The following is a 12,464-nucleotide window of genomic DNA, read 5'->3' on the forward strand; positions in this document are numbered from 1 at the left end:
TGCCACTTAGCAGAATCACTCTTGCAACATCCACTTCCATGCTGACATTCCCAATACATGGAAAGTTACTTCTCTAAGCGATCAATAGGTCAATAGGTACCCAAAACCAAATCATTGATGAAGGGGATGACACATGCTCTTTGTCATATACACCGATCAAATCTTTCAATTGCTAAACATTGTCAGAAACCAAGGCAAAGGTGAATTTACCTGAGTAATATTGGAAGGACAATACACGAACAGTTACGTATACTTTAATCAAATTTTCATGAGACTTGTGCATTTCAGATTTTATGTGCTAGGCTATGTTCATTCCTCCCCATTTCCATACTGCATGGTAACAATCAGTTCCCACAGCTGGTAAGTGAATGCTGAAGAGAATCTGTTGCCCAGAAGAAAGCAACAGGTATTTTGGCCATGAATCCCTGAGCGTTAGCACTCAGTGATTGCCATGTGATGAAACTCAGAATGTGACCAAAATTCGTGTGACTAGATCAGTTGGTGTTTGCAAGTATCCCATTGACATCACGTTCCTCTGTCCCAAGAGCTCCAGAAACCATCTCCTTGATAGCATTTGTTTTCTGATGAATACTGAAGTAAATTTTAGTAAGATCAAGAATGAAGCTGTGTGATGACACATAGAAGGGAATTGGTAGCCAAAGCCACACCTTCAACTTCAATCTACCCTACTGGCTAGGTTCCCTGTGGCCTGAGAGTTTCGTGAAAAATTTCGCGAAGCTCCCTTTGGGGCAATAATTCTCGGAGTGTCTTTTATGCAGAAAATTTATCGCCAATTTCTTCATCTCTAAACTAAAGTCTTATTCCTGGGTTCCCCTTGCCATTGGAAATCCATCTCTGTGCACCAGCTTTGATTTGTGAGCCTGTGTGTGGACTGAAATTTCTCCAAATTCAAAAGGTATATTCATATTCCAGATCCCTCCATTTGTGTAGATAGTATCATCTAGGATCTCTTCCAAGATATTCAATTTTATGGCTGTATGAACTACAGGTAGAAAGGAACTTCTCTACATTTTTAATAGTGCAGTTCAAAGAGACAAAACATACTGAGGAGTGAAATTCATTTCTGACTGGGATTGCATTATTTTTAATTAAGAAACCTTTGATGGGCTGAAATTATTGGTCAAAATACTGAGGAATATCTTATAGGAATTTCAATCCATTAATCGTGATCATTTCACTCACCTGGGAATAGTGATCCACTGGACCGCAGGGGTGATGCCAGGTGACTGCAAGACATCAGAGCAGAGAGGGTAATGATGACAGGGTTGGTGTTGCAGAATTGCACACAAGCAGATTATGAGATTAGGTGCTAGTTGGCAGGCAGTGTTTGCCAGCACAGTTGCACTAAGATTGTCCAGGTTCCCACAGAGGGAAAAGAGCACAAGGTCATCAGAGCAGCTCAGATGAGTCCCGCAAGTGGTCCTCAAAGAGACTAAGTAGTGCTTGTTACCCTGGCTCCCTGGTTGGGCCTCAGCGTAATCCTATTGAGCATGATTTTTATGTCATCATTCTGTTCTTGACTTTCTGTTGTCATCATTGACCCAGACACAGGTAGGACACAACTGTCAATAATGTAATTTCACCTGCACCATGGCTTACCTTGGCTGCCAACACTGCCTCAGAATTTGAATCCTCACTTGCAAGTGCAGAGGGTACAAGGGCAAAGCGCTCTTGTGTGGAATAAGGGTAGACCTAGCTTGAATTTGAAGACTGTCCTCTCTAAAAAGGAAAGAGCAAGATGTGAGGGCAATTGTATCCCTTCAGTTCATACAATCATATTAATTTTAAGGAGGCTGTTTAAGAAGTCTAATGTATGATGCCACTTAGCAGAATCACTCTAGCTACATCCACTTCCATGCTGACATTCCCAACACATGGAAAGTTACTTCCCTAAGCGATCAATAGGTCAATAGGTACCCAAAACCAAATCATTGATGAAGGGGATGACACATGCTCTTTGTCATATACACCGATCAAATCTTTCAATCGCTAAACATTGTCAGAAACCAAGGCAAAGGTGAATTTACCTGAGTAATATTGGAAGGACAATACACGAACAGTTACGTATACTTTAATCAAATTTTCATGAGACTTGTGCATTTCAGATTTTATGTGCTAGGCTATGTTCATTCCTCCCCATTTCCATACTGCATGGTAACAATCAGTTCCCACAGCTGGTAAGTGAATGCTGAAGAGAATCTGTTGCCCAGAAGAAAGCAACAGGTATTTTGGCCATGAATCCCTGAGCGTTAGCACTCAGTGATTGCCATGTGATGAAACTCAGAATGTGACCAAAATTCGTGTGACTAGATCAGTTGGTGTTTGCAATTATCCCATTGACATCACGTTCCTCTGTCCCAAGAGCTCCAGAAACCATCTCCTTGATAGCATTTGTTTTCTGATGAATACTGAAGTAAATTTTAGTAAGATCAAGAATGAAGCTGTGTGATGACACATAGAAGGGAATTGGTAGCCAAAGCCACACCTTCAACTTCAATCTACCCTACTGGCTAGGTTCCCTGTGGCCTGAGAGTTTCGTGAAAAATTTCGCGAAGCTCCCTTTGGGGCAATAATTCTTGGAGTGTCTTTTGATGCAGAAAATTTATCGCCAATTTCTTCATCTCTAAACTAAAGTCTTATTCCTGGGTTCCCCTTGCCATTGGAAATCCATCTCTGTGCACCAGCTTTGATTTGTGAGCCTGTGTGTGGACTGAAATTTCTCCAAATTCAAAAGGTATATTCATATTCCAGATCCCTCCATTTGTGTAGATAGTATCATCTAGGATCTCTTCCAAGATATTCAATTTTATGGCTGTATGAACTACAGGTAGAAAGGAATTTCTCTACATTTTTAATAGTGCAGTTCAAAGGGACAAAACATACTGAGAAGTGAAATTCATTTCTGACTGGGATTGCATTATTTTTAATTAAGAAACCTTTGATGGGCTGAAATTATTGGTCAAAATACTGAGGAATATCTTATAGGAATTTCAATCCATTAATCGTGATCATTTCACTCACCTGGGAATAGTGATCCACTGGACCGCAGGGGTGATGCCAGGTGAGTGCAAGACATCAGAGCAGAGAGGGTAATGATGACAGGGTTGGTGTTGCAGACTTGCACACAAGCAGATTATGAGATTAGGTGCTAGTTGGCAGGCAGTGTTTGCCAGTACAGTTGCACTAAGATTGTCCAGGTTCCCACAGAGGGAAAAGAGCACAAGGTCATCAGAGCAGCTCAGATGAGTCCCGCAAGTGGTCCTCAAAGAGACTAAGTAGTGCTTGTTACCCTGGCTCCCTGGTTGGGCCTCAGCGTAATCCTATTGAGCATGATTTTTATGTCATCATTCTGTTCTTGACTTTCTGTTGTCATCATTGACCCAGACACAGGTAGGACACAACTGTCAATAATGTAATTTCACCTGCACCATGGCTTACCTTGGCTGCCAACACTGCCTCAGAATTTGAATCCTCACTTGCAAGTGCAGAGGGTACAAGGGCACAGCGCTCTTGTGTGGAATAAGGGTAGACCTAGCTTGAATTTGAAGACTGTCCTCTCTAAAAAGGAAAGAGCAAGATGTGAGGGCAATTGTATCCCTTCAGTTCATACAATCATATTAATTTTAAGGAGGCTGTTTAAGAAGTCTAATGTATGATGCCACTTAGCAGAATCACTCTTGCAACATCCACTTCCATGCTGACATGCCCAACACATGGAAAGTTACTTCCCTAAGCGATCAATAGGTCAATAGGTACCCAAAACCAAATCATTGATGAAGGGGATGACACATGCTCTTTGTCATATACACCGATCAAATCTTTCAATCGCTAAACATTGTCAGAAACCAAGGCAAAGGTGAATTTACCTGAGTAATATTGGAAGGACAATACACGAACAGTTACGTATACTTTAATCCAATTTTCATGAGACTTGTGCATTTCAGATTTTATGTGCTAGGCTATGTTCATTCCTCCCCATTTCCATACTGCATGGTAACAATCAGTTCCCACAGCTGGTAAGTGAATGCTGAAGAGAATCTGTTGCCCAGAAGAAAGCAACAGGTATTTTGGCCATGAATCCCTGAGCGTTAGCACTCAGTGATTGCCATGTGATGAAACTCAGAATGTGACCAAAATTCGTGTGACTAGATCAGTTGGTGTTTGCAAGTATCCCATTGACATCACGTTCCTCTGTCCCAAGAGCTCCAGAAACCATCTCCTTGATAGCATTTGTTTTCTGATGAATACTGAAGTAAATTTTAGTAAGATCAAGAATGAAGCTGTGTGATGACACATAGAAGGGAATTGGTAGCCAAAGCCACACCTTCAACTTCAATCTACCCTACTGGCTAGGTTCCCTGTGGCCTGAGAGTTTCGTGAAAAATTTCGCGAAGCTCCCTTTGGGGCAATAATTCTTGGAGTGTCTTTTGATGCAGAAAATTTATCGCCAATTTCTTCATCTCTAAACTAAAGTCTTATTCCTGGGTTCCCCTTGCCATTGGAAATCCATCTCTGTGCACCAGCTTTGATTTGTGAGCCTGTGTGTGGACTGAAATTTCTCCAAATTCAAAAGGTATATTCATATTCCAGATCCCTCCATTTGTGTAGATAGTATCATCTAGGATCTCTTCCAAGATATTCAATTTTATGGCTGTATGAACTACAGGTAGAAAGGAACTTCTCTACATTTTTAATAGTGCAGTTCAAAGGGACAAAACATACTGAGAAGTGAAATTCATTTCTGACTGGGATTGCATTATTTTTAATTAAGAAACCTTTGATGGGCTGAAATTATTGGTCAAAATACTGAGGAATATCTTATAGGAATTTCACTCCATTAATCGTGATCATTTCACTCACCTGGGAATAGTGATCCACTGGACCGCAGGGGTGATGCCAGGTGACTGCAAGACATCAGAGCAGAGAGGGTAATGATGACAGGGTTGGTGTTGCAGACTTGCACACAAGCAGATTATGAGATTAGGTGCTAGTTGGCAGGCAGTGTTTGCCAGCACAGTTGCACTAAGATTGTCCAGGTTCCCACAGAGGGAAAAGAGCACAAGGTCATCAGAGCAGCTCAGATGAGTCCCGCAAGTGGTCCTCAAAGAGACTAAGTAGTGCTTGTTACCCTGGCTCCCTGGTTGGGCCTCAGCGTAATCCTATTGAGCATGATTTTTATGTCATCATTCTGTTCTTGACTTTCTGTTGTCATCATTGACCCAGACACAGGTAGGACACAACTGTCAATAATGTAATTTCACCTGCACCATTGCTTACCTTGGCTGCCAACACTGCCTCAGAATTTGAATCCTCACTTGCAAGTGCAGAGGGTACAAGGGCACAGCGCTCTTGTGTGGAATAAGGGTAGACCTAGCTTGAATTTGAAGACTGTCCTCTCTAAAAAGGAAAGAGCAAGATGTGAGGGCAATTGTATCCCTTCAGTTCATACGATCATATTAATTTTAAGGAGGCTGTTTAAGAAGTCTAATGTATGATGCCACTTAGCAGAATCCCTCTTGCAACATCCACTTCCATGCTGACATTCCCAACACATGGAAAGTTACTTCCCTAAGCGATCAATAGGTCAATAGGTACCCAAAACCAAATCATTGATGAAGGGGATGACACATGCTCTTTGTCATATACACCGATCAAATCTTTCAATCGATAAACATTGTCAGAAACCAAGGCAAAGGTGAATTTACCTGAGTAATATTGGAAGGACAATACACGAACAGTTACGTATACTTTAATCAAATTTTCATGAGACTTGTGCATTTCAGATTTTATGTGCTAGGCTATGTTCATTCCTCCCCATTTCCATACTGCATGGTAACAATCAGTTCCCACAGCTGGTAAGTGAATGCTGAAGAGAATCTGTTGCCCAGAAGAAAGCAACAGGTATTTTGGCCATGAATCCCTGAGCGTTAGCACTCAGTGATTGCCATGTGATGAAACTCAGAATGTGACCAAAATTCGTGTGACTAGATCAGTTGGTGTTTGCAAGTATCCCATTGACATCACGTTCCTCTGTCCCAAGAGCTCCAGAAACCATCTCCTTGATAGCATTTGTTTTCTGATGAATACTGAAGTAAATTATAGTAAGATCAAGAATGAAGCTGTGTGATGACACATAGAAGGAATTGGTAGCCAAAGCCACACCTTCAACTTCAATCTACCCTACTGGCTAGGTTCCCTGTGGCCTGAGAGTTTCGTGAAAAATTACGCGAAGCTCCCTTTGGGGCAATAATTCTTGGAGTGTCTTTTGATGCAGAAAATTTATCGCCAATTTCTTCATCTCTAAACTAAAGTCTTATTCCTGGGTTCCCCTTGCCATTGGAAATCCATCTCTGTGCACCAGCTTTGATTTGTGAGCCTGTGTGTGGACTGAAATTTCTCCAAATTCAAAAGGTATATTCATATTCCAGATCCCTCCATTTGTGTAGATAGTATCATCTAGGATCTCTTCCAAGATATTCAATTTTATGGCTGTATGAACTACAGGTAGAAAGGAACTTCTCTACATTTTTAATAGTGCAGTTCAAAGGGACAAAACATACTGAGAAGTGAAATTCATTTCTGACTGGGATTGCATTATTTTTAATTAAGAAACCTTTGATGGGCTGAAATTATTGGTCAAAATACTGAGGAATATCTTATAGGAATTTCACTCCATTAATCGTGATCATTTCACTCACCTGGGAATAGTGATCCACTGGACCGCAGGGGTGATGCCAGGTGACTGCAAGACATCAGAGCAGAGAGGGTAATGATGACAGGGTTGGTGTTGCAGACTTGCACACAAGCAGATTATGAGATTAGGTGCTAGTTGGCAGGCAGTGTTTGCCAGCACAGTTGCACTAAGATTGTCCAGGTTCCCACAGAGGGAAAAGAGCACAAGGTCATCAGAGCAGCTCAGATGAGTCCCGCAAGTGGTCCTCAAAGAGACTAAGTAGTGCTTGTTACCCTGGCTCCCTGGTTGGGCCTCAGCGTAATCCTATTGAGCATGATTTTTATGTCATCATTCTGTTCTTGACTTTCTGTTGTCATCATTGACCCAGACACAGGTAGGACACAACTGTCAATAATGTAATTTCACCTGCACCATGGCTTACCTTGGCTGCCAACACTGCCTCAGAATTTGAATCCTCACTTGCAAGTGCAGAGGGTACAAGGGCACAGCGCTCTTGTGTGGAATAAGGGTAGACCTAGCTTGAATTTGAAGACTGTCCTCTCTAAAAAGGAAAGAGCAAGATGTGAGGGCAATTGTATCCCTTCAGTTCATACAATCATGTTAATTTTAAGGAGGCTGTTTAAGAAGTCTAATGTATGATGCCACTTAGCAGAATCCCTCTTGCAACATCCACTTCCATGCTGACATTCCCAACACATGGAAAGTTACTTCCCTAAGCGATCAATAGGTCAATAGGTACCCAAAACCAAATCATTGATGAAGGGGATGACACATGCTCTTTGTCATATACACCGATCAAATCTTTCAATCGCTAAACATTGTCAGAAACCAAGGCAAAGGTGAATTTACCTGAGTAATATTGGAAGGACAATACACGAACAGTTACGTATACTTTAATCCAATTTTCATGAGACTTGTGCATTTCAGATTTTATGTGCTAGGCTATGTTCATTCCTCCCCATTTCCATACTGCATGGTAACAATCAGTTCCCACAGCTGGTAAGTGAATGCTGAAGAGAATCTGTTGCCCAGAAGAAAGCAACAGGTATTTTGGCCATGAATCCCTGAGCGTTAGCACTCAGTGATTGCCATGTGATGAAACTCAGAATGTGACCAAAATTCGTGTGACTAGATCAGTTGGTGTTTGCAAGTATCCCATTGACATCACGTTCCTCTGTCCCAAGAGCTCCAGAAACCATCTCCTTGATAGCATTTGTTTTCTGATGAATACTGAAGTAAATTATAGTAAGATCAAGAATGAAGCTGTGTGATGACACATAGAAGGGAATTGGTAGCCAAAGCCACACCTTCAACTTCAATCTACCCTACTGGCTAGGTTCCCTGTGGCCTGAGAGTTTCGTGAAAAATTACGCGAAGCTCCCTTTGGGGCAATAATTCTTGGAGTGTCTTTTGATGCAGAAAATTTATCGCCAATTTCTTCATCTCTAAACTAAAGTCTTATTCCTGGGTTCCCCTTGCCATTGGAAATCCATCTCTGTGCACCAGCTTTGATTTGTGAGCCTGTGTGTGGACTGAAATTTCTCCAAATTCAAAAGGTATATTCATATTCCAGATCCCTCCATTTGTGTAGATAGTATCATCTAGGATCTCTTCCAAGATATTCAATTTTATGGCTGTATGAACTACAGGTAGAAAGGAACTTCTCTACATTTTTAATAGTGCAGTTCAAAGGGACAAAACATACTGAGAAGTGAAATTCATTTCTGACTGGGATTGCATTATTTTTAATTAAGAAACCTTTGATGGGCTGAAATTATTGGTCAAAATACTGAGGAATATCTTATAGGAATTTCAATCCATTAATCGTGATCATTTCACTCACCTGGGAATAGTGATCCACTGGACCGCAGGGGTGATGCCAGGTGACTGCAAGACATCAGAGCAGAGAGGGTAATGATGACAGGGTTGGTGTTGCAGACTTGCACACAAGCAGATTATGAGATTAGGTGCTAGTTGGCAGGCAGTGTTTGCCAGCACAGTTGCACTAAGATTGTCCAGGTTCCCACAGAGGGAAAAGAGCACAAGGTCATCAGAGCAGCTCAGATGAGTCCCGCAAGTGGTCCTCAAAGAGACTAAGTAGTGCTTGTTACCCTGGCTCCCTGGTTGGGCCTCAGCGTAATCCTATTGAGCATGATTTTTATGTCATCATTCTGTTCTTGACTTTCTGTTGTCATCATTGACCCAGACACAGGTAGGACACAACTGTCAATAATGTAATTTCACCTGCACCATGGCTTACCTTGGCTGCCAACACTGCCTCAGAATTTGAATCCTCACTTGCAAGTGCAGAGGGTACAAGGGCACAGCGCTCTTGTGTGGAATAAGGGTAGACCTAGCTTGAATTTGAAGACTGTCCTCTCTAAAAAGGAAAGAGCAAGATGTGAGGGCAATTGTATCCCTTCAGTTCATACAATCATGTTAATTTTAAGGAGGCTGTTTAAGAAGTCTAATGTATGATGCCACTTAACAGAATCCCTCTTGCAACATCCACTTCCATGCTGACATTCCCAACACATGGAAAGTTACTTCCCTAAGCGATCAATAGGTCAATAGGTACCCAAAACCAAATCATTGATGAAGGGGATGACACATGCTCTTTGTCATATACACCGATCAAATCTTTCAATCGCTAAACATTGTCAGAAACCAAGGCAAAGGTGAATTTACCTGAGTAATATTGGAAGGACAATACACGAACAGTTACGTATACTTTAATCCAATTTTCATGAGACTTGTGCATTTCAGATTTTATGTGCTAGGCTATGTTCATTCCTCCCCATTTCCATACTGCATGGTAACAATCAGTTCCCACAGCTGGTAAGTGAATGCTGAAGAGAATCTGTTGCCCAGAAGAAAGCAACAGGTATTTTGGCCATGAATCCCTGAGCGTTAGCACTCAGTGATTGCCATGTGATGAAACTCAGAATGTGACCAAAATTCGTGTGACTAGATCAGTTGGTGTTTGCAAGTATCCCATTGACATCACGTTCCTCTGTCCCAAGAGCTCCAGAAACCATCTCCTTGATAGCATTTGTTTTCTGATGAATACTGAAGTAAATTTTAGTAAGATCAAGAATGAAGCTGTGTGATGACACATAGAAGGGAATTGGTAGCCAAAGCCACACCTTCAACTTCAATCTACCCTACTGGCTAGGTTCCCTGTGGCCTGAGAGTTTCGTGAAAAATTTCGCGAAGCTCCCTTTGGGGCAATAATTCTTGGAGTGTCTTTTGATGCAGAAAATTTATCGCCAATTTCTTCATCTCTAAACTAAAGTCTTATTCCTGGGTTCCCCTTGCCATTGGAAATCCATCTCTGTGCACCAGCTTTGATTTGTGAGCCTGTGTGTGGACTGAAATTTCTCCAAATTCAAAAGGTATATTCATATTCCAGATCCCTCCATTTGTGTAGATAGTATCATCTAGGATCTCTTCCAAGATATTCAATTTTATGGCTGTATGAACTACAGGTAGAAAGGAACTTCTCTACATTTTTAATAGTGCAGTTCAAAGGGACAAAACATACTGAGAAGTGAAATTCATTTCTGACTGGGATTGCATTATTTTTAATTAAGAAACCTTTGATGGGCTGAAATTATTGGTCAAAATACTGAGGAATATCTTATAGGAATTTCAATCCATTAATCGTGATCATTTCACTCACCTGGGAATAGTGATCCACTGGACCGCAGGGGTGATGCCAGGTGACTGCAAGACATCAGAGCAGAGAGGGTAATGATGACAGGGTTGGTGTTGCAGACTTGCACACAAGCAGATTATGAGATTAGGTGCTAGTTGGCAGGCAGTGTTTGCCAGCACAGTTGCACTAAGATTGTCCAGGTTCCCACAGAGGGAAAAGAGCACAAGGTCATCAGAGCAGCTCAGATGAGTCCCGCAAGTGGTCCTCAAAGAGACTAAGTAGTGCTTGTTACCCTGGCTCCCTGGTTGGGCCTCAGCGTAATCCTATTGAGCATGATTTTTATGTCATCATTCTGTTCTTGACTTTCTGTTGTCATCATTGACCCAGACACAGGTAGGACACAACTGTCAATAATGTAATTTCACCTGCACCATGGCTTACCTTGGCTGCCAACACTGCCTCAGAATTTGAATCCTCACTTGCAAGTGCAGAGGGTACAAGGGCACAGCGCTCTTGTGTGGAATAAGGGTAGACCTAGCTTGAATTTCAAGACTGTCCTCTCTAAAAAGGAAAGAGCAAGATGTGAGGGCAATTGTATCCCTTCAGTTCATACAATCATATTAATTTTAAGGAGGCTGTTTAAGAAGTCTAATGTATGATGCCACTTAGCAGAATCACTCTTGCAACATCCACTTCCATGCTGACATGCCCAACACATGGAAAGTTACTTCCCTAAGCGATCAATAGGTCAATAGGTACCCAAAACCAAATCATTGATGAAGGGGATGACACATGCTCTTTGTCATATACACCGATCAAATCTTTCAATCGCTAAACATTGTCAGAAACCAAGGCAAAGGTGAATTTACCTGAGTAATATTGGAAGGACAATACACGAACAGTTACGTATACTTTAATCCAATTTTCATGAGACTTGTGCATTTCAGATTTTATGTGCTAGGCTATGTTCATTCCTCCCCATTTCCATACTGCATGGTAACAATCAGTTCCCACAGCTGGTAAGTGAATGCTGAAGAGAATCTGTTGCCCAGAAGAAAGCAACAGGTATTTTGGCCATGAATCCCTGAGCGTTAGCACTCAGTGATTGCCATGTGATGAAACTCAGAATGTGACCAAAATTCGTGTGACTAGATCAGTTGGTGTTTGCAAGTATCCCATTGACATCACGTTCCTCTGTCCCAAGAGCTCCAGAAACCATCTCCTTGATAGCATTTGTTTTCTGATGAATACTGAAGTAAATTTTAGTAAGATCAAGAATGAAGCTGTGTGATGACACATAGAAGGGAATTGGTAGCCAAAGCCACACCTTCAACTTCAATCTACCCTACTGGCTAGGTTCCCTGTGGCCTGAGAGTTTCGTGAAAAATTTCGCGAAGCTCCCTTTGGGGCAATAATTCTTGGAGTGTCTTTTGATGCAGAAAATTTATCGCCAATTTCTTCATCTCTAAACTAAAGTCTTATTCCTGGGTTCCCCTTGCCATTGGAAATCCATCTCTGTGCACCAGCTTTGATTTGTGAGCCTGTGTGTGGACTGAAATTTCTCCAAATTCAAAAGGTATATTCATATTCCAGATCCCTCCATTTGTGTAGATAGTATCATCTAGGATCTCTTCCAAGATATTCAATTTTATGGCTGTATGAACTACAGGTAGAAAGGAACTTCTCTACATTTTTAATAGTGCAGTTCAAAGGGACAAAACATACTGAGAAGTGAAATTCATTTCTGACTGGGATTGCATTATTTTTAATTAAGAAACCTTTGATGGGCTGAAATTATTGGTCAAAATACTGAGGAATATCTTATAGGAATTTCACTCCATTAATCGTGATCATTTCACTCACCTGGGAATAGTGATCCACTGGACCGCAGGGGTGATGCCAGGTGACTGCAAGACATCAGAGCAGAGAGGGTAATGATGACAGGGTTGGTGTTGCAGACTTGCACACAAGCAGATTATGAGATTAGGTGCTAGTTGGCAGGCAGTGTTTGCCAGCACAGTTGCACTAAGATTGTCCAGGTTCCCACAGAGGGAAAAGAGCACAAGGTCATCAGAGCAGCTCAGATGAGTC

General features: G+C 41.6%; 6 non-coding genes across 6 annotated transcripts; all 6 read right to left on the reverse strand.

Annotated features, from left to right (window-relative positions):
• Positions 1-1,486: 1,486 nt before the first annotated feature.
• LOC134485318 (small nucleolar RNA SNORD115) lies at positions 1,487-1,564 on the reverse strand. The gene has a single exon (XR_010063357.1). It is a non-coding gene; the product is annotated as a small nucleolar RNA SNORD115 (small nucleolar RNA).
• Positions 1,565-3,325: 1,761 nt separating this feature from the next.
• LOC134485319 (small nucleolar RNA SNORD115) lies at positions 3,326-3,403 on the reverse strand. The gene has a single exon (XR_010063358.1). It is a non-coding gene; the product is annotated as a small nucleolar RNA SNORD115 (small nucleolar RNA).
• A 1,761-nt stretch (positions 3,404-5,164) lies between these two features.
• On the reverse strand, positions 5,165-5,242 carry LOC134485320 (small nucleolar RNA SNORD115). Its single transcript, XR_010063359.1, has one exon. It is a non-coding gene; the product is annotated as a small nucleolar RNA SNORD115 (small nucleolar RNA).
• A 1,760-nt stretch (positions 5,243-7,002) lies between these two features.
• Positions 7,003-7,080, reverse strand: LOC134485321 (small nucleolar RNA SNORD115). The gene has a single exon (XR_010063360.1). It is a non-coding gene; the product is annotated as a small nucleolar RNA SNORD115 (small nucleolar RNA).
• A 1,761-nt stretch (positions 7,081-8,841) lies between these two features.
• LOC134485322 (small nucleolar RNA SNORD115) lies at positions 8,842-8,919 on the reverse strand. Its single transcript, XR_010063361.1, has one exon. It is a non-coding gene; the product is annotated as a small nucleolar RNA SNORD115 (small nucleolar RNA).
• Positions 8,920-10,680: 1,761 nt separating this feature from the next.
• On the reverse strand, positions 10,681-10,758 carry LOC134485323 (small nucleolar RNA SNORD115). The gene has a single exon (XR_010063362.1). It is a non-coding gene; the product is annotated as a small nucleolar RNA SNORD115 (small nucleolar RNA).
• Positions 10,759-12,464: the final 1,706 nt, after the last annotated feature.

The sequence above is a fragment of the Rattus norvegicus genome, chromosome 1 (genome assembly GCF_036323735.1).
Source record: "Rattus norvegicus strain BN/NHsdMcwi chromosome 1, GRCr8, whole genome shotgun sequence".
Lineage (NCBI taxonomy): Eukaryota > Metazoa > Chordata > Mammalia > Rodentia > Muridae > Rattus > Rattus norvegicus.